This window comes from Macrobrachium rosenbergii, chromosome 31 (genome assembly GCF_040412425.1).
Source record: "Macrobrachium rosenbergii isolate ZJJX-2024 chromosome 31, ASM4041242v1, whole genome shotgun sequence".
NCBI lineage: Eukaryota > Metazoa > Arthropoda > Malacostraca > Decapoda > Palaemonidae > Macrobrachium > Macrobrachium rosenbergii.
Genome location: NC_089771.1, coordinates 8,058,505 through 8,079,339, shown reverse-complemented (window position 1 = coordinate 8,079,339; position 20,835 = coordinate 8,058,505). Strand labels below are relative to the sequence as shown.

At 48.2% G+C, this 20,835-nt stretch overlaps 1 protein-coding gene across 2 annotated transcripts in view; it reads right to left on the bottom strand.

The window, feature by feature from the left end:
- LOC136855351 (gastrula zinc finger protein XlCGF57.1-like) overlaps window positions 1-19,354 on the bottom strand; it is an 89,637-nt gene extending 70,283 nt beyond the window's left edge. For both annotated transcript variants that reach the window (XM_067132272.1, XM_067132271.1), the window contains exon 1: window positions 19,209-19,354. The gene's annotated coding sequence lies outside the window, so the exon portion shown is untranslated. The remainder of the gene's footprint in view (window positions 1-19,208) is intronic.
- Window positions 19,355-20,835: the final 1,481 nt, after the last annotated feature.

Below are 20,835 nucleotides of genomic sequence, written 5' to 3'. Positions count from 1 at the left end.
ATAGAATCTCGAGCACACAGAGCGGCTCATGAACCAGCGCCCAATGGTCAGCCCCCATCTTAGAGGCGGAACCTTGGACTGGGAACGGGATCGCAAACTTGAGGTCTGCACGCCGTGCCACGGCTCCCAAAACACAAAACCCAGGGCTATGAGAATTGGTTTCCCTAACCTGAAGGTCGGGAAGAGCCAACGAAGAGACCCACTGCCTCCTCGGAAGGAGGCAGTCCCTAGATGTCCAAGGGCATCAAGGGGAAGAAGCAGCCTTCCTCTCCTTCGGCTGACGGAGGTCTGTCTGATTCCCAGGACCCCCTTGGACCTCGGAAGAGGGAGGGAAGAGGCAGCAGAAGACAAAATCGAAGATAAGATGAAGAAGAAGACGGTGGCTACTTCCACAGGGGCAGCTTCCTTCACCTCCACTCCGACATCTTCTACAGGATGGTGGACACGAAACATTGTAACCTCCAGGGTAGTCGGCAGGAACACAACAAAGCAGCCCAGGACACCACCACCAGGAGAAGCAGCAGGCATGATCAGGACAGCCGATGCAGGAGCTACAGCAGCAGTTCAGAAGGTAGGAGCTACTGCATCAGCCAGGAACATCACTTCCACAGGACGACTTCCTTCACCTTCCATTCCGACATCTTCTACAGGATGGCGGACATCGAAACCTCCGGGGCAGCTGGCAAGAACACAACGGAAGCGGCCCCGGGCACGACCACCAGGAGAAGCAGCAGGCATAATCAGGACAGCCAATGCAAGAGCTACGGCAGCGGTTCGGAAGGCAGAAGCCACTGCAACGGCCAGGAATGTCACTTCCACAAGGAAACTTCCTTCACCTTCACACCGACATCTACAGGATGGCGGACATCATAACCTCCAGGGCACCTGGCAGGAACACAGCGGAAGCAGCCCCAGGCACAACCACCAGGAGAAGCAGCAGGCACGATCAACGATCAGGACAGCCGATGCAGGAGCTACAGAAGCGGTTCGGAAGGCAGGAGCTACTGCAACAGCCAGGAACATCACATGAAAGTCACCAGCAGCAACAGGAACAATCAGGATTGGCTGTGGCAGGAGACCAGGAAGAGCAGCCCAGAGACTGTTGTCGAGTTAACAGAGCATAACACAGGGAACAGCAGGAGCAGATGGACCACAGATATGCCAGAGGCATTGCAACAGCATACATGAAAACCAGCAATGACAGCGATCGATCCACATGGCAGGAACAGAGTTGGAACGATCCCGACGTGGGAACTGTCATCCAATCAGGTATTGTGGTCGATCCCAAAGCAACACTGAATGAACGTCAGGACTCCTTCATGCGAGATATCCCCTTGATATATCCAGCCAACTACTGCTGTGTCTGCGATGCTCACTGTCAACCTGAAAGAAAACCAAAGATGATTAGTAGAGAGGAAACTCCTCTCGCTACAAAGGGGAACTGCCCTACGCAGCAAGAGGAGGTACCCAAGAAGAGGTTGCCTGACCACCTGCCCTGTCCCCCCCTCACGGTCTTCGCTAAGAGGGTGAAGGAGAGAGATCTTTACCAAAGGGGAGAAGGAAGAACCCATTAATGGGAAGAGAAAAAGGATGGAGGGGAGGCCACCAAGGGCACCGTGGAAGCGCAACTTACAGACGACGCCTGCAACCTCCCACCCGTCCTGCAACTCTCTAAGCACAGGCAGCTCAGCACAAGTAGGAAGGAAGTAGTCATGCCCTTGTACACGGAGGGGTGGGGGTCCAAGAAGGGGAGTGAAGTCTTACGTCCCGATCAATGTAGGGGAGCGAAGATATTACGTCCCAATCTAATATTTCTGATTGTACAGGGGAACACCAGTATCTAATTAAAGGGCTACGGAAGAGAAGCATTACCAATCGTTTACGCTCCTTAAATATGCCCTTGGCCGTCAAACCCAAGGCACAGCGCAGGGGAACGACGGCTATGCAAGGTTATCACAATTCGTGGGTTTGTATTAATAAATATCAAACACACATAATATATACACAAAAAAACATTAAGATCCCACCGGGATAACAAGGGCTTAACAACAGTCAGGCAGAGAGATCCGAAACCACGTCTGCAACGCATCACGGCCGAAAGCAAACTGAAATGTTTACATCCAGACAGGCGGGTATTCCCGCCTACATGGCGGTAGTTACTGCCTAACCTAACCACCTTGCTCAAGAGTTTAACGGCCATTTCCAGCCCACGCTGACAGTAATTCCTTATGTAAAGGACCAACTGTTTGTGTATCCTGTTGGAACAAACTAAAATCCTTCAAGTCCATTTTAATTGCTAACTCGGGAAAGTCATTCAAACCTGATGGAATTGGCAGGAGGCAGTTTAAGTTTCCATCATGAACCAATTCTGTTTGTCAAACAAATCGGTTCAGGGGACCATCTTGACCGGGAACATCCCTGTGGCTTCTATGATAAGGTCAGTGGTGGTTTAAAACCTGGGGACCAGGACTTGACCAGAGTTATCGACTTCCACATAACCCTTGCTCAGCATGGCTTGCACTTCTTGCCCTCAAATGTCCGGAGAATTACGGTGTTCCTTGGACATGGGTGAACGGAGATAAGGGCTGGAGGTAGTGATGGGAGGCCCAGACTTGAAGAAGAGAAATAGATATCCCTCCTGAAGGACATCCACCATCCAGGTCTTTCAGTATTGCTGCCATGTTGCATTCAAAATGGCAGACAGCAACCCCCACCTTCAGCAAAGAAAACACCTAACCAGTTATCTTAACATTCCCCTTCATAAAATCTCAGGAGGGTTGCCTCTTTTCCAGATTGGAAACGGGCTGAAAAATCAAAGAAGACCACACCTTTCCACAGAAGAAGGCTGGTTGTTTCCAAGGATCCCTTTGAAGACTGGGACTTAATAGGGGCCAAGGAAGAGCTAGCCTGAAATGGAAGGGCCTGGCTGCAGTGGAATAAGGCCCAGGAGGCCTTGGCCACTGCCTGGGTTGAACAAGATGGTTGCTGTCATCCAGCCTCAACGACTTGTCCACCAATCTCACTAGGGAAGAGCTGTACACCCCAGCAACAGTCCGTTCCACAGGGTCATTGCCAACTGAAAGCCCCACAGACCTGGATCTAGAAAGAACTTTAGAGTCCCTCTGGATCAGGACCAGGTTGGCTCAGCAGTTTGCCGTCTGGTGGGTTCAAACACAAAAGTTTGGATGAGATGTCTGAAAATCCAGACTGGCATAGTCTCCTGAAAGATCTTCCCCAGAAGGACAGTGAACCCAGGAAGCAGCCACTTTGGATACTGTGAATGACCACCAGACCCAACCAGCAGACTGCCTGGAAAGCTATTGCAGTGGCTTCCAGGGTTGTGGATTCTGATGAGAAGGGAGAGAACTCTGCAGTAAGCATACACCTCTGAGAACATGAAGACCTGGATCCACAAGAACCAGGTCCAGGTCAACCTGAATTTCAGGCTGCAATGACTCTCTGCAGGCATATAGAAATTGCATCAAGGATGATGAGGCAGAGCACCAGGAAGCTTGTCTGAGAGGTTGATCGCTGTGAATTGTCCTGCCCAGACACAAGATCTTCACTTGATGAAGGACCTCCAGAAGCATGAAGGACCAGCAGTTCCTCTGAAAGTTGGTCTCTTGGGTCCCCAAAAGAGGTACATTAAGATGGCGATCCACAAAAGATGAATGTCCCTTGGGAAGAGCGCAATTACCTCAGCAATGATTCCAGCCAGGTAATCAGGGTGATCCAGAACCTGGGAAGAAACAGGGCAAACCTCAAGTCCTTCCAAGTGCAGGTTCTCCTGATCTTATCCTGCAGGAGAGAGAACCTCAGCAGTGAAAAGTCCTGATCCTGAGACTGCAATGAAAGCAAACACCTGGTCAAACAAGGACTTGAGAGAAAGGCACAGTTCACGAGAGCTGGAGAGAGAGAACTCTTCCTGCCCGACTCTTAGGGTTTGCCCCTGGAAGGAGCCAGAGAGAGAGAGGGGACAGGCGAGGAGGATCAAGCCCAAACTGGCCCTGCTTTGCAGAACCAACAGGGGCAGTGGGCTGGGAGCGCCACCAACCCACGGTGGTGATCACACAACCAGGTCAAGGAGAACCTTTTAAGTTTCGCCTGGGAGAGAATTGCAACAGAGAAGGATGAAAACCAGCTGCTGACAGCACAGTCAGAGGAAAGAAGTTGCCTTCCCAGAGCCAGGCTGGAATGCACAGATGTGGGAGGGGACTGGAGGAGACCGAGTGACAGCTGGCTAAGTGAACTTGGCTTCCTCGTACCCTGTCGCACCCCAGTCTTCTTGATCAATGAAAAACCTTCTATTGAGAAGACTTTGAACCTCTTCTCTGCTTCTCCAGGTGTCCGGACATGAGGGATTTGGTGCACCTTCCCAAGAACCTAACTTGGTACTAGAAGAAAGTACCAGCAGGAAGAGCCGAGGCACCTGCATGCCTGGACTGGGTATTTCCTCTTAAGTCATCAGTGCAGAAGAAGAATCTGTATGGAGAGAGGATTTTCTGGGGAGACTGGGTTTTATAATGTTTCCTTATAAACCTGGGTACAAAAGGGGTGACTCACAGACAGATGCTGAATGTCCGGAGAATGAGACCCTGGCCTTAGAAGCAGGCTTCAGGCCAAGCAGCATGACAGGAGAAAGAAACTGTGGTCTGCACACCCTGGATTGAATACAACTGACCTGAGGGGTCAGCGCAACTGGATTTCCCTGATCCATGGCTCAGGAAGAGCAACGAGAGATCCCACTGCCTTCCTGTGGAAGGAGGCAGTCCCTTAGTGGTCTCAAGGTGAGACTTTAGAGGCAGGAGAGCTGGATTTTCTTCCTGAGGCTGAGAGCAAAACAAGAAGAAGAAGGAGAGGCAGCAGAAAAGATGTTTTAAGATGAAGATGAAGGATGAACCTAAAATCTCTTCAGGAAACCATCTTCCTGCAGGATCAAAGTCCTTCCCCAAACTAAAGGAGCAGCAGAAGGAACAGGAGCAACCAGGGGGCCACTGAAACAGGGTAAGCCAGGGGCCACAGCAATCACAGGAGCAACCCAGGTAGCAGAGATGGTTCTTTGATGCAGCATTACCGGGACAGATACAGCAGCACGGGAGCCAAGAGGTCCAAGAAAACCAGGTGGAGGCACAGGTGGGCATTGGGGAGCCAGGCCAGGCTGAGTGTCAGGGTCGAGGAGCTGAAACCTTGGTCAACAATGAGCATGGGTCAGGGCAACAGGAGCAGGAATAGTCATGTGCCACCATCCAACTTCTTCATATAAAACTTCTGAGGATCCTGGTGAAGGGACAAGGGGCCAGGAACCCAGGAGGCAGTGGCACAGACTTTGTCAAGGCGTCAGTCAGAAACCTGAGTGATTCTGAGGTGCGAGGCCTGTCTGACAGGCAGCTTGCCAAAAGAAGACATGGTGACCGTGAAGTGGTGAAAGTGGTGGCTGTGTGGGTCATCACTGGAGCGCCGGACAGGTGTGACACCAAGCCCTCCAGTGATGGATTGCCAGGCAGACCCAGGTGCAGCCAGAAGAGATGTCAGATCGGATACCTGGCCACCAGTTTGCTTCCACCCCTGAACCTGAAGAAGACAGATGGGTCAAAAAATCCTCTTTTGAATCTGGGAAGAAATTTTAAAGCGAGAGAGAGGCCCCAGAGAGGAAGATGAACTGAGCAACCGCTTCATGGCCTTCCACACCCGTGAGGAATGAGGAAGGGGAGGAAAACTAACTGCAGGGAGAGGCAACAAGAAGAGGAAGCTTGCTGGAAGGAGAAACAACCCTGACAGATCAGCCACTCCAGGAAGTGAAGTCAGGCGTGTTAACCTGGACAATTCATTTAGGGGTTTCCTTCAAAACATGCGTCTCCTCCTTCAAACTTCCTCCATTACTCTGGAGACCAGGAACAACACTCTCAGTACAACGAAGTGCGTGAGCACGGTTTGCGTCCTGCAGGTGGGGCAGAAGGGCATTTGGGTCCATGTCAACGCTAGAACTAAAGGTATGACAATCCCTCCTACCCTAGGACACACACACTGGGGATAGGAGGTTTCAGCGAGCTTAACAACATTCATACTAGAAAAACAAAAGGAAATTTTCCTGGGGACACCAAAAAGCTCAACAGTGGGCAGAGATGAAAACCAAAGTCCACAGTTACAACGGCTGAAAGCAAATTGGAATGTTTACATCTGGGCAGGCAGTACTCCTCAAGACAAATGTGAGAACCTGGGTTTTATTGCAAGACTGAAAAAAGCCTCACATGATTCTTGATTATGTAACCAAAAAGGCTGAGTTTTGCTCACAACATTCTTTTAGAACAAGGCATCAAACTTAAAGTGATGTTTCAGGATGGGTTTGATTCTTAGTACTGTGAGAAAAATCAAACCTTGTAAAGGAAAATGAGAAGCAAGACTCTTGTCTTAATCTGAGAGGACAAGTCAAACGAGGAAGAATGATGCCAAGAGAGAATGGAAGTTCCAGAAAATTTTGTACTGGTTTTCTGTTCCCCAGCCTCAAGGACTCTCTACCTGGACTACTTATAGCACTTCATAATTTATAATATTGGTAAGAAAATAAGAGTTTTTTTAAGTTAGCTTAAAAGATAAGTTTAAAAGGAAGCTGTCATAACAGCAATTTTAAATTTAATTTCATTTACATTTCTTGAAACATGACCAAAGGCAGGTCCACATTCTGACCATGTACTGACCAAGAAATCTTTATCAAAGAAGAACACTGAGAGTTTTATTTTTCTCACAGGCAACAAGTTGGAAATGGAGTGCAAGTCCCAAAGAAGATGTTCCCTCTCAAGGTCAAGGAGAAATAAAAGTAAGTCCAGTCCATGTGTGTGTCAGTACTGTCAGGATTTCTATTTTTAATTCCCCTTGGGGGAGAACCACACCATTCATGCCCGGACTCTTCCAAACTCAAATGAAATTGCATCTACCATGAACATAAGAGGAAATGAGATCCTACCAACTTGTAAAAGCTTGCCAGAGTCTGGGGATTGTTGCAAAGGTGGAGTACATATTGAGAATAGTTTTATTAGGTTGTCTGAAATGTAGGCAAATAAGCCAAGCCTTTTGCCTGGGAAAATGGGTCACAAGTATTGTCTGGTGGTGCTAACTTTGGAAAACTTTGTGCCTTGTGTACTGCCTCAAGAGTATTTTTATAAAGCTGATGACAAATAGGCTATGTAATGTACTTTCTTGTGTCTGGGGCTGTTTTAGATTAAGGTCAATGTTGAATTCAGTAGGTGGTACCATGACCAGTGTTAGGTGTACTGTACTTCCTTTACTAAGTGAATGCCATTGTTTTTTTATATACCATTGATGGCAGTATCCGGTGGTAATAGACTAAACCTACATGAGCAAATCCTTCCAAACACACCTCCTTAGAATCCCATAACAATTCAATGCACTTTGTATATCTTTAAATGATTTTTTTGTTTGCTTTTGCAAAAGTTATAAAAGGTAATTCGAAGACATTGGCTCCAGTGCCTCATTTTACCTTTTCAACTGGTTTTTTCTACACTTTTAGGGGTTCTGATACTGACGATGCATCTGTTGTTGTCGGCCAAATGGAAATCTCTCCAAGTCTGGTGTTTAGTACTGGCCCAAAGGTACCAGAATCGTTAACCAGTTATTGCACTTGCTGGACAGGATATGAACATTTGAAACAAAATATATACCGTGATCTGTCTTGTGAAGATCCAATGGAAACCCCTTGTTGGATGGACATCCAGTTAATTACAGCCCTAATTACAAGAGTGCCAAAAATTAAATGTAAATTCATAATTACAACAAAAAACTGTAGCAAAATATAAATTTTTAAAGTAAATTGTATTTTTCCTAACTCTACAAACTAGATTCAGGTCCTTTATATTAGGGATTACTTTCAGGCGTGGCTCCTCTTGCGGCAGTTGAACTTAAAACAAGGTGTTAGGCAGTTAACTACTGCCTTTGACTGGAGTACTGCCTGCCGGATGTAAACATTCCAATTTGCCTTTCAGCCCATGTACAGATTGAGGGGTGGCATGCAGGTGGGCATAAAGTGTAAAGGACCTATGGACAGAGGAGTTAGGAAAATAGCCATTTTTAAAAATTGTTATTTGTTCCGACACAAATAGAAAAGTCTCTGGTCCTTTACATTAATGAGACTCACTGATTGGAGGGAGGAATCTGATAGTCTTTCTCTGATGCTGACTGGAGTTCACCACCTTGTCTTCCCTTCCTGGTGTTAGAGCCAGGAAGGGAAAAAACTAACTCTGACATAAGATCTTTGTTTGTTATGTGGTTCATTAAATTTGGGTTTGTGTGATGAAAGAAGGGTGTTGAATTGATTGTTCCATTTTTGTTGTTGTGATGTTTTTTAAATTATGTTTATTTTGTGTTTTTGTTACAAATGTCTGAATGTAAATTTTCATGCTTTTTTTTACTTGCAGTTTGCTTTGCAAGAGGTGGTAGGGTAGAGTAGACCCCTTCACCTTAATGCCACAGGCTATCTTGGATTGGAAACCTGGTAAGAAACAGTGTTAAGAAACAAGGCCTTTATAAACTACCTCTTGAATGCTTGCCATGCTTTGCATCAGCAAGTAGGAATTTACAAATTAGTTGCATGTGAACCAGGTCTGACTTATTCAAGTTTGAGTAGAAAAATGATAACACAAGACACTATAAACTGATTGTTATAGATTTGTTCCAAGGAAAAAAAAACATTGAGAGAGGATCAGGCAGTGTGAATCAGGTTACAATGAGCACCAGGATAAACAGAAACTCAACTTAAGAGAAAAGCATGTTTGGTTCTCAAATGATCTTTGTTGAACAACCCAAGTAGACTTTGAAGATTGATCTTTCAAGCATTGGATGTGTTTCCATTTTGAGGAATAAGAAATAAAATTAAATTAGGTTCTTAAAATTATTGGCAAAACTATAAGACTTGTTGGTTAAGGAACTAAGGATTTATTTGAAATGAAGTTTGTATTAAGTTGGCTAAGTTTAAGTATAGGAAGATTGTTCGAAACAGTAAATATTCAAAGTAGGAAATAAGTGTAATGTTATCTGGAAATAAATTAGGTTAAGGAAAATCAGAGTTTAATTTAAAAAACCCTTCAAAACTGTTCTCCATTACCATTCAGAAATTTTCTACTCAGATTTTTTTTAAAGTAAGAATCTAGAACTAATCAGTTGTCAGACTTCTGGTCCCTTTGCCTGAAAGGGAGACGTCTCTTTCAAGCAAAGCAGGCTAGGAAAAATTGAAACGGATGACAATAAGGCAAAATAACAATTTTTAAAGTAAATTGTATTTTTCCTAACTATACAAACCCGAGGTCCTTTACATTAGGAGATTACTTTCAGGCGTAGGCTGGAAACGGGCGGCCGTTAAACTCTTGAACAAGGTGGTTAGGCAGTAACTACCTCCAGGTAGGCGGGGATACCTGCCTGCCCGGATGTAAACATTCCAGTTTGCCTTTCGGCCCAGGTACAGATTGAGGGGTGGCATGAGGTGGGGGCATAAGTGTAAAGGACCTCAGGTTTGTATAGTTAGGAAAAATACAATTTACTTTAAAAATTGTTATTTGTTCCGACACAATATACAAACCCTCGGTCCTTTACATTAGGAGACTCACTGATTGGAGGAGGAATCTGATAAAGTCTCTCTGAACTGACTGGAGTTCACCACCTTGTCTTCCCTTCCTGGTCGTGAGAGCGAGGAAGGGAAAACTGCCTCTGACAAAAGATCGGGTTGTAAGAAACGCAGGATCAGTTGTCAGACTTCTGGGTCCCTTTGCATGAAAGAGGAAACGTCAGTTCATGCAAAGTAGGCTAAAGGAAGAATTTGACGTCGGATGACAATAAGGCAAATACAAGCATTGGGTTGTCTCATAGTCATGGTCTCCTTCCTCCCCTTGCAAGAGGAAGGAGTGGGGTTGCTTCTATTAACCTGAACGGAAATAGAACAGGAGCTCCTGTTATGTGCTTATCTGCCTCGATCGCCCGGTCCAGCTTATAACGGCATGTCCGCTCCTGCCCGTGGGAAGAGAGCCAGGATGGGGAGAAAGAAGAGAGGCCAGTCACTCAACATCCATTCTCCCCATCACAGCCGCACAACATAGGCGAGATGCAATCCTGTCCCGTTGGGGAGCTGGATAAGCTACACAACTTGTTGAGCAGCCACCACAGGACCCAAGGGAAAAAGTGTCCAAGGACTTGTGTGCAACATCCCGGAGGTAGAAGGAGGTGAAGGTAGTCTGTTGGGACCACACACCCGCCTTCAGCTCCTGTGGTACAGACATATTCTTCCAGAATGCGAGGGATGGACCAAGCCATCGACTTTGTGAGCTCGGGTGAAAGGTACCGGTATCATCGTCATCAGCTGCAGAAGTACCTCCTTTGATCGCTTCACGAAGTCAGGAGGAAGATGTGTCCTTAGACACTTCTTCCTTGGGAGAGACAGTACTAGTGAAAACGTTGACGACATCCAGGTTAGGAATGTCGAACCTTTCGAAAGTACCACAGCTCCCAATAGGACAAAGTAACAAATGATCTGGATCATCGATACAAAGTCCAAGGAGGAGGGGGAACAAGAAGGACTCGAACCCGACAGTCGATGCCAATGGATTGGAGTCCACCTACGACATCCGAGAAGGAGTCCAGGATGATCCCCATCCCTGTTCTTCCATCTTCTACGCCAAAGCCAGGGTAAGATGAGAGATGGACCTAAGAGGGCATATCTCTATCCGACGACTCTCGTAGGGTGAGTGCAGAGCATGGACAGGAACCCTAAACGAGAGTCGCATGCCACCCAGGAAACAGTTCCTGGGACAGCATGACTGAAGAAGCTTCTCGTCCGTAGCTAACTCTTGACTGGGAGACAAAGGCTACTTCAGATAGAAGACTAGGTCGCAAGGGCCTACATTCTTCAAAAATGAAAGGGGAGAGAAGCAGCCCTCGGCGGAGAAGACGAGGAAGTCCAGACTTGACGAGCGACTCTGACCCCGAGAAGAAGTTCCGACAACGACACCACCAGCGAAGACGGATCCAGTCCCTGGGACAGTGTTGCAGAGGACTTCAAGGGATATCCAGCTATATCCGTTGCCGCTCGGCGAGAAAGCCTGTGCTTGCAAGGAAAGCTGGAAAGTCTCCCAGTCCTGAACACACAGGGATGTACTGCCTCAAGAACCGCTTCTTGTGTAGCTGCACAGGAGGATGGGTCAAGCGGAATTCTTCTCGATGCCTCGGCAATCAGGTCGGATAAAGGCGAAGTCTTCAAGTATTTGTCTGTAACTCGGGGTGAGCAATGTTTGTGAACCCCTAGTGAAACGGACAAACATGGAGGGAAAAAACGTCAATATCGAGTTTTCCCAAAAGACAGCATGCCTCAACAGAGCGGCCCCTGGTCTGGTATGAAGGAGCGAGAAAACACTACCGACTTGTGTGCAGGGAGGCAACAGAAGGACGGTAGGGATTTCTCAGTCCAGCAGTCTCTGCATGAATCTTCGTGAAGAAAGAGTGAGCAGCATGTTCCGTCCCGATCACTCAAACCCGAGGCCAGGCTTGCCTACCAATACATCCCCACCAGGAATGCATCTGGTTAATTCAGCTGTCGAGTGTGCAATAGAACAACACTCTAGTACCTTCAAATGTGGAGATGAAACAGGGGGAAAAAACTATTGCCTCCTGTTTGTCGACAAATGCCACTACTGTGGTTTTGTTGTTCAATGAAACCAGTGAGTGCCGCAAAACCCATCCTGAATTCTCGGATGGCCAAAAGGCTGCCCTGAGCCCAGGACGGTGATGAGAAGGTACTAATCGTCTCGGTCACACAAATTCAAGACAAGGTCTTACCAGTGTGTGCCTATTCCTCAATCTGTGAATCTGTAAGTAGACACAAGATGTGAGGGGAATATGCAAGCATATTCGAAGGTTCCTTCAATCAAGCATTAGCCTAACTCTTTCCTCATACATCGAAGAGGAAAAAGAACGGGGAAAAGGAAGCAGACTTCCATTTTCCACCATGGGGAAGCTTCTGCAAGATGACAGGGAACCGAGGCAATTAGCTCTAGCCGGCTGGCATTTCCCGAATCGGGAGCACGGGAGGTGGTGGGATGAAAGTTCGATGGAAAGAATTGCCGAGACCTAAGGGAAATAGATACTTCTCCTGAAGGAATCCATTCCCAGGTCTCGGCAATGTCACTGCCAGTTCCAGAGACTCGATAAGTATCATTTCGTCCAGGCATCAGCAGTTGCAATCTTCTTCTGAAGCCTAGGACTTCTTAGCTAAGGAGTTGAGGGGGCTGGCTTGAACTCAAGGTTGAGTTGAGATAACTAAGATCCAAAGGTCTTGGCCATTGTCCAAAGGACAAGTCAGTGCCCTGGTGGGAACCTTGATTACCGGGGTATCTGGCAAATCTCTGAAAGAGAAAGGCAGAACCAAGTAAAGGTTCGTTCCCAAGGGTCGAGCCAACTCGGGACTTACGAAACTGGAGATCCGAATTGGGACAAAGTCCTTCTTCTTAGCACCAGAATTGCCCAAAAAAACTGCAGTGGCAAGACCCTCCTGAGGCAAGAAGAATTCATATTCTGTCGAGGCAGGGGTGGAAGTTTGGTGTCTCCACCTGAATTAACTCCTTCGAAGAAAAGAATTCATCAGGTCGAGAACGTTTCTCGGAAGCCAGGACCGCGGCGGTCCCTGACACTCTCGGCCCCTCGGAAACTGCAAGGGTTGCAAGTGATGAAGGTTATTCATTGGGAGCCGTGGTCCTGTCCCGGGGGATCCGATCGCGAAGTTCCCGAGAACACGGGGGCGATCGAGCTGAAGAGGAAGACCCTCGCTGTTTCCGATGCGTGAAACTCCTGGACCTCTCCCCTTGGAGGGAGACCTTGACAGATCCCATGAAACCCTCCTCGGCTACCTGGTTATAATACGAGAGAATTGGGGACCGATACCCAAAGCACGCCAGGCAGCCGAACTCCGAAAGAAAATTTGTCGGAGCTCTCTCTGTACTTCTCACGCCTCTCGGAACAACCGAGAGAAGAGAACAGGTGAGGAGAAAAGAGTATCCCTACCTGTCCTGCCAGTATGATAAGCAGGAGAGGCGGACCGTGAGCGATAATCAACCGAAGGAGATTACTGCCACATGGGGAAAGAAGAGCACTTGTGCCGTGGCAAAGTGCTTTCCTGGGAAGAGCAAAAAGTTCACTCGAACATAGCCGAGAACCCGAATCGGAAAAAACCGAGTAGGGCCGAGCCGAGCCGAGCCGATCACGAAGCGCGATCCAGCTGGTCGGTATGCGGCAGACTGGGAGGCAGGCAGATCGGGCGAGGCAGGCGAGCCGAGCCAGTCTGGCAAAGCCGAGTCGAAGTCAAGCCAAGCCGAGCCAGTCTGGCAAGCCATGTCGCAAAGTCGAGCCGAGCCAGTCTGGCAAGTGCGACCTGGGGCTGAGCCAAGCCAGAGCCAGACAATCATAACTGGGCAGGCCGGACTTGTCTGCTGTGAACAATTGCTAGTTTCCCAAACTCTAAACTCCTTCAAAACTCCGAGGCCGAGGCCCCTCGAGAAGAAGGTTCAAAGGGGAATTTCTGTGTCTGCTATCTTGCATGCTCGAACCCTAAAGTTCGAGACACAAGAACGAAGCCCGCCCGAGCAACCGAAGCAGCTGGCGGGCAGTATCGAGACACCTGGCACACCGACACCTGGGTGTCCCGACACCAGACACCGGGTGTCTCGGCACACCAGACACCTGGGTGTCCCAGCAACCAGACACCTGGGTGTCTCGGCACTTTCTCGTCCTGTGCCTGGGTGTCTAGAAGGGAGCAGCTCGTGATTCATAGAACCTGGGAGCTACCCACAGAGACTTCCGAAAATCGGGAGCGGCTGCTTTGTTTCCTAATAGATCGAAAGAGCTAATAGATTAAAAGAGCCACAGAACCAGTCTTAGATGCAGACTTCCAAGACTGGCAACGAGGGAATGGCCCTGAGAGGAGCGCTCTCGTGGCCCCAGAAACGCAAGATCCCACAGGAGAATGCGAATCGGTTCCTGAAACAAACCCGGTCAGAGCGAAACGAGAGAAACTTGTCTCCCGGAAGAGAGTCAGTCCCTTAGAAGTCCCCAGGACTCCCAAAGTGAATCTCTTCCCTGCTTCTTCTGGTGTTCGAACCGACAGGATCGAGACACCAGGCTGGGAACCCGACTGAGCACTGGCAAACACTCGGGAGCGCTTATGGTGCTGGCAGGAAGAGGAACCAAGACACCTGGGTGCCTCAGCCCTTTCTCTCGCACTGCTCCCGAACTGGGCCCAGGAAAATCTCTCCAGACCAGATCGGGATACTCGATATTCCATAGAATCTCGAGCACTCGAAGCGGCTCGCGAACGAGCCTGAAGCAGCCCCCATCTTAGAGGCGGAACCTCTAAGACTCAGGAACAGGAACGCAAACTGAGGTCTGCGCGCCCGCGGCTCCCAAACACAAAACCACGGCTATGCCAATCGGTTTCCTAACCCGAAGGTCAGGAAGAGCCAACGAGAGACCCACTGCCTCCTCAGGAAGGAGGCAGTCCCTAGACATCCAAGGGCATCAAGGGGGAAGAAGCAGCAATCCTTTCCTTCGGCCGATGGAGGTCTGTCCGATTCCCGGGACCCCCTTGGACCTCGGGAGAGGAAGGGAAGACGCAGCAGAAGACGAAATCGAAGATAAGATGAAGAAGATGGCGGCTACTTCCACAGGACGGCTTCCTTCACCTCCACTCCGACATCTTCTACAGGATGGTGAACATGAAACATCGTAACCTCCAGGGTAGTCCGGCAGGAACACAACGGACGCAGCCAGGACACCACCACCACCAGAAGCATGATCAGGACAGCCGATGCAGGAGCTACGGCAGCAATTCGGAAGGCAGGAGCTACTGCAACGGCCAGGAACATCACCTCAACAGGACCACTTCCTACATCTTCACGCCGACATCTTCTACAGGATGGCGGACATCGTAACCTCTGGGGCAGCTGGCAGGAACGCACGGAAGCGGCCCTGGGCACGACCGCCAGAAGCGGCAGGAATGATCAGGACAGCCGATGCAGGAGCTATGGCAAAGGTTCGGAGAGCAGGAGCTAGGCAACGGCCAGGAACGTCACTTCCACAAGGCGACTTCCTTCCTTTTCACGCCAACATCTTCTACAGGATGGCAGACATCGTAACCTCCAGGGCAGCTGGCAGGAACACAACGGAAGCGGCCCCGGCACGATCACTAGGAGAAGAAGCGGGCACGATCAGGACATCCGATGCAGGAGCTACGTTAGCGGTTCGGAAGGCAGGAGCTACTGCAACGGACAGAATGTCATTTGAAAGTCACCAGCAGTGACAGGAGCGATCAGGGCAGCTGCGGCAGGAGACCAGGAGAGCAGCCCAGAGACTGTCGTCGAGTTGACAAGAGCATAACACACGGAACACCAGGAGCAGATGGACCACAGATATGCAGGAAGCACTGCGACAGCATACATGAAAACCAGCAATGACAGCGATCGATCTACATTGGCGGGAATAGAGTCAGAGCGATCCCGACGTAGAAATATGTCATCTAATCAGGTATTGTGGTCGATCCCGAAGCAACACTGAATGAAAGTCGGGACTGCTTCATGCAAGATATTCTTGATATATCCAGCCAACTACTGCTGTCTCTGCAATGCTCACTGTCAACCTGAAAGAAAAACAAAGATGATTAGTAGAGGAGGCTCCTCCCGCTACAAGGGGAACAGCCCTACGCAGCGGGAGGAGGTACTCTAGACGAGGTCGCTCGCTCGCTCCCCCCCGGTCTTCGCCCTTCAGCGAGCGAAGAGGGCAAAGGAGAGAGATCTACTAAGGAGAGGAAGAAGAACCTACGGGAAGAAAAAAAAAGGACGGAGGGGAGGCCACCAAGGGTGCCGTGGAAGCGGAACTTATCGACGACGCCCGTAACCTCCCACTCAGCCCGCAAATCTCTATAGCGCAGGCAGCGAGAAACACTCAGCATAAGAAGGAAGAAATTAGTGATGCCCCTTACACATGGAGGGCGGAAGCCCAAGAAGGGAACTAACTCTTACGTCCCGATGGATGTAGGGGAGTGAAGATAAAAGCATCCCAAACTATATCTCCGAAAGTACAGGGGCGCCTTCAGTATTTACGTAAAGGGCTGCTGGAGAGAAGCATTACCACTTGGTTACGTTTACTCCAGTTATGCCCTTGGCCGTCAAACCCAAGACACAGGCAGGGGAACGACGGCTTAGGCAAGGTTATCACAAATCGTGGGTTTGTATTAATAAATATCAAAACACACATCTATATAAACAAAAATACAGAAAGATCCCACCGGGATAATAAGAGCTTAACGACAGTCAGCAGAGAGAACGAAAACACGTCAGCAACGGCATGACGGCCGAAAGCAAACTGGAATGTTTACATCCGGGCAGGCGGGTATCCCCGCCTACCTGAGGTAGTTACTGCCTAACCACCTTGTTCAAGAGTTTAACGGCCGTTTCCAGCCTCGCCTGAAAGTGATCCCCTAATGTAAAGGACGGAGGGTTTGTATATTGTGTCGAACAAACAAGCATTGGGTTTGTCTCATAGTCATGGTCTCCTTCCTCCAAATTGAAGGAAGGAGACTTGCTAACCTGAGCAAACCTGAACGGAAATAGAACGGGAGGAAGCTCCGTTATGGAGCTTACCTGCCTCAAGCGCCAGATCCAGCTTGTAACTAACATCTCCAGCCACGTGGGAAGAGAGCCAGGATGGGAGAAAGAAGAGAGGCCAGTCACTCATATTTCAATCTCCCAATCACAACCCATGACAACATAGGCGAGATGCAACCTGTCCTGTTAGAGCAGCTGGATAAGCTACACAAGGTCATTTGTTGAGCAGCCACCACAGGACCTAGAAGGGAAAATGTCTCGGGACCACCGCCCACCTTCAGCACCTGTGTACGACATATTCACGGAGTCGCTGAGGGACAGACCAATGCTGCGGACCTTGTAAGCTCTCTAGCTAATTGGAATAGAATCTTCTCCTGCAGCAGAATGCGCTCTCCATATCGTCTCACGAAGCCAGAAAGAAGTGAAATTGACACTTCTTTCTTGGTGTAAAAAGAAAGACTTTTCAGTCGACACTCAGGCCGAAGAAACACTTGTTGGTCTATTCTTCAGATAGGGCAGTAAGCACTGAAGAACAGGACACAGTAGCATCTCGTCTGGTTCATTAACAAAGTCCTCTGAAAGGGATTTGAAGGACTCGAACCGTGATTCAGGGACCGAAGGATTCTGAGTCTTCGCTACAAAACCTACACGAAATGAGGCGTAACTGATCCCCATCCCCCTCAGTGTTTAACATCAAAGGAAAGTCCGTGAAGCTCGCTAACCAACTTTCTTCGCCGATGCCAGGGCTAGCATGAAGACGGTCTTGAGGGTCAGATCCTGTCTGACGACTCTCGTAAAGGGTAGAGGCTAAATGACGGTCAGTTGAGTCAGGCTCATTTTAAGTTGAGTCACATATGCAAATGGGCCTGAGATCCCTTTGGGCAAACCGGAAGGGCTTTCTCATGGTAGAGATATCTCGAGGAGGAAAGATGTCAACTTCCTTTCAGCCGTAAGACTGGACCAGTGGTTCTCTTTCACAGCTGAAATTTAGTTCTCTGGGGAAGGAAGACAAGGCAGTCCAAACTGGTTGCTGAACAGTAGCTCCAACCAGGAATACCCCACCGATGACACCAACCACAGAAGACGGACCACTTTCTGGTCTCTGCCAGCAGGATCTTTGTGAGGTATCCTGCCATCTCTTTTAATGCACAGCATGAAAATTTTCGCTCGGGGAGATGGTGAATAACCTCCAGCCGTGAAGACACAGGGAATGCAAACTGGAACCGCTAGAGTGAAGGTTGGCGCTAAAAGGAGGTTGGGCCAGGGGAATCTCTCGGCGCTGAGAGGAGAAATTGACAGAGGTCCCGGATGCCAAATGGCCTGGGGCCATTTGGGTGCCACCAGAAGTCATTCTGAGATTCGGGTAATCATCACTCAGCTGATCTCTCGGCGAATCAGACAGAAAAAGGGGAAAGGCGTATATTTCGAGATTGTCCCACGGTGTTGGAATCGTCCTCCACAGCGCCAGGGTCGATGGGATGGGGACGGGAACAGGCAAGAAGGGCCTGGCTGGAAAGTCAGACGAGGAACAGAGGTCGTGGACAAGCCAGGGTCAGCAACGGGGGCAGCGACAGTCACATGCGGGTATGATGATGTCACCATGTAGGTGGGGCCAGCACGCGTGAACGGAGCCAGGAAGCCAGGAGGCAGTGGAACAGCGTGTTGCAATGCAGGTGACGCCGACACTTGGGTGTCCAAATGCAATGCAACTGACACCGGGAGCTGAGCAAACATCGACATGGTGACGGTCGTAGTAGTGGCTGTCGTTGCTGGGTTTAGTGAGTTACAAATTTAACTGGAGCTATGGGGGCAGAGGAGCCAATCCCTCCAATGATGTGCCAGGTAGGCCCAGGTGTAGCCAGGTTGAGCTTGGGACAGCCTGGCTATCCAGCCCGAGACCTGAAGTAAAGAGAGTCGGGTTAGTACAGGAAGCCTCTGCCCGCTCTGGAGGAAAAACTCCCCTCCGGAACGGAAAGAGACCTCAGAGGATATCCCGTTCCAACTCTCCCAGCCGCCAACAAAATGATGAAACGAAAAAAGGGGAGGGAAGTCCTCACCCGAGGGGAGATGCAAGCAGGGAAGTTCGCTGGGAGGGAGAAACGAGCCCGACACATTCGCCACCACTGGAGTCATCGGGGGCGTTTCCCTCGGACGACTCCTTGGCAGGCTTACGGCGGCAACGTCTCCTCCCTTTGAACGTCCCCCATTGCTCGGAGGACCAAGAACAACACTCACTACAGGGGTTGTCGCGCGAACACACACGCCCCCTGCAAGATGTACAGAGGGCGTGTGGGTCCGCGTCGACTCTAGATCTAAAAAGAGCTGCACTTTTTACCCCCTACCCCAGGACACACACGCTGGGGATAGTAAATTTCCCACCAATTAAATAGAAAAGAAAGCTGTCAGGCAGAGGGCGGCGAAGAACAACGTGCCTAACCACCTTGTCTGAAGTTCAACGGCCGTTTCCAGCCAACGCCTGAAAGTAATCCCTAATGTAGAGGACCTCAGGTTTGCATATCGTGTCGGAACAAACGAGAATTAGAACAAGAAGGTCCCTCTTACCGTTTGTTGTAGCCTTCTGCATATTCATTTACCTCATGTCTACGAAAATGACGCCGAAAAAACACAACCAGAATCACGCTATTGATCCGTTTCGATGAACTGTCACAGGTGATGGCTACTGACGCAGAGGTCGTGGCTAACTGAATAACGACGCCGAGGAGAAGAAGAAATGGTCGGAGTAGTAGTAATGAACGGGGTTTGGTTTTGAAACGGCTCTCCCGTTCGTTCTATTCCTCCTTCGTTTGTGTTTCTTCAGAAAAAAAGCACGTTAAAAGAAAAAGAGGAAGAAGTGTGTTGTAATTTCATAATTCTTTTATAAATTCTTTCGTGTTCTGAATTTCTTCTATCGACCATTCTGCAAACAGGAGTATATTAGCCATCGATTCCTTCTTTTCTTAATACGGCTGCTACACAAATCTATATCTATTTCTAATGTCATTATATGCTGGGCAGTATAGTAAGAAAAGTTCTAAGTTCTCAGTTATTTCCTCACAACACAAACATTTTGTATCTTCCCCCTTTTAGCTTACTCCTATCGTTTAATACTAGTTTGCCTAGTCTAGCCCTACTGATCAGCATTGTTTGTTCAGTGTCATCACACCAGATTTCTTATGTTTTCCTTATATTTTCTATTTATTTTTAAGGTTGTATTGTCATTAATTTCTCTCTGCCATGCTTTTTTGTTCCAGTTATTTATCATTTCTTTTAACAGCCTACCTTTAAGCTATTCAATTTTACTTAAATTGATGGTTAATCCTTTCAGGTACCCTTTTATTTGCAGAATTAAAGGTATTTTCCCGTTTTCATATTGATCCATGGTTATCTCATATAGGAGCCTGTTTCCACCACTCTCAAGTGTATGTTTCAGATAGAGTAGTTTATTCTTCATATCACTTGAGTGGCAGGAAGAGGCCCCTATTTCGGAACTTAAAGCACAACTTGCTGTGTAACTTAGTGCTTTCAGAATTGTTCTGTACACTTGGTTGTCTACTTTTTGTGGTTCATTTATGGTTTTCTTGTCGAGTTTCATGACTTTCACAGCATACATGAAGGATGGTATCACTAACCCTTTCCAATACAGTTTTCCTATTTTCACCCTGCTACAGCTTTTGCTGATGACTGCATTAGCCACATTTGCCTTTGTCTGCTTTGCTCTTATTTTGGGCCATTTTTATCTGTCCTCTGAAGCTCTTGTCTTTCATGTTGCTGATCGTTACACCCAGGCAGCATCTTATCTGCTTAACTATTTTTATTCCTTCTATGTGCTGGATATTTTCCACATCGTCAATAATATACCAATCGTTGAATATTAATATATTGCTTTTGTCTTTGTTTATATTTAGGCCACATTCGCTTGCTATTTCCAAACGGGTTTGTATTGCTTTTGTTATTTCTTCAAGAGTGTGTCTTGGGATTGTGAGAGAGGTGTGAAATAATGAGCAGGAAGACAAGTACTGCTACTTTATTGATGAAGCGAGCTGCTTATAAAGCAGGATGCAGATGGGTACAAAGATTTACAGGTGACCTGAGGTCAAACTAATTTCTTTATAAAACAGGACAGGTCCATACAGAAAGCACAGTGATCAATAATGTCTGATACATAATATAAATACTTCGTTACTGTACA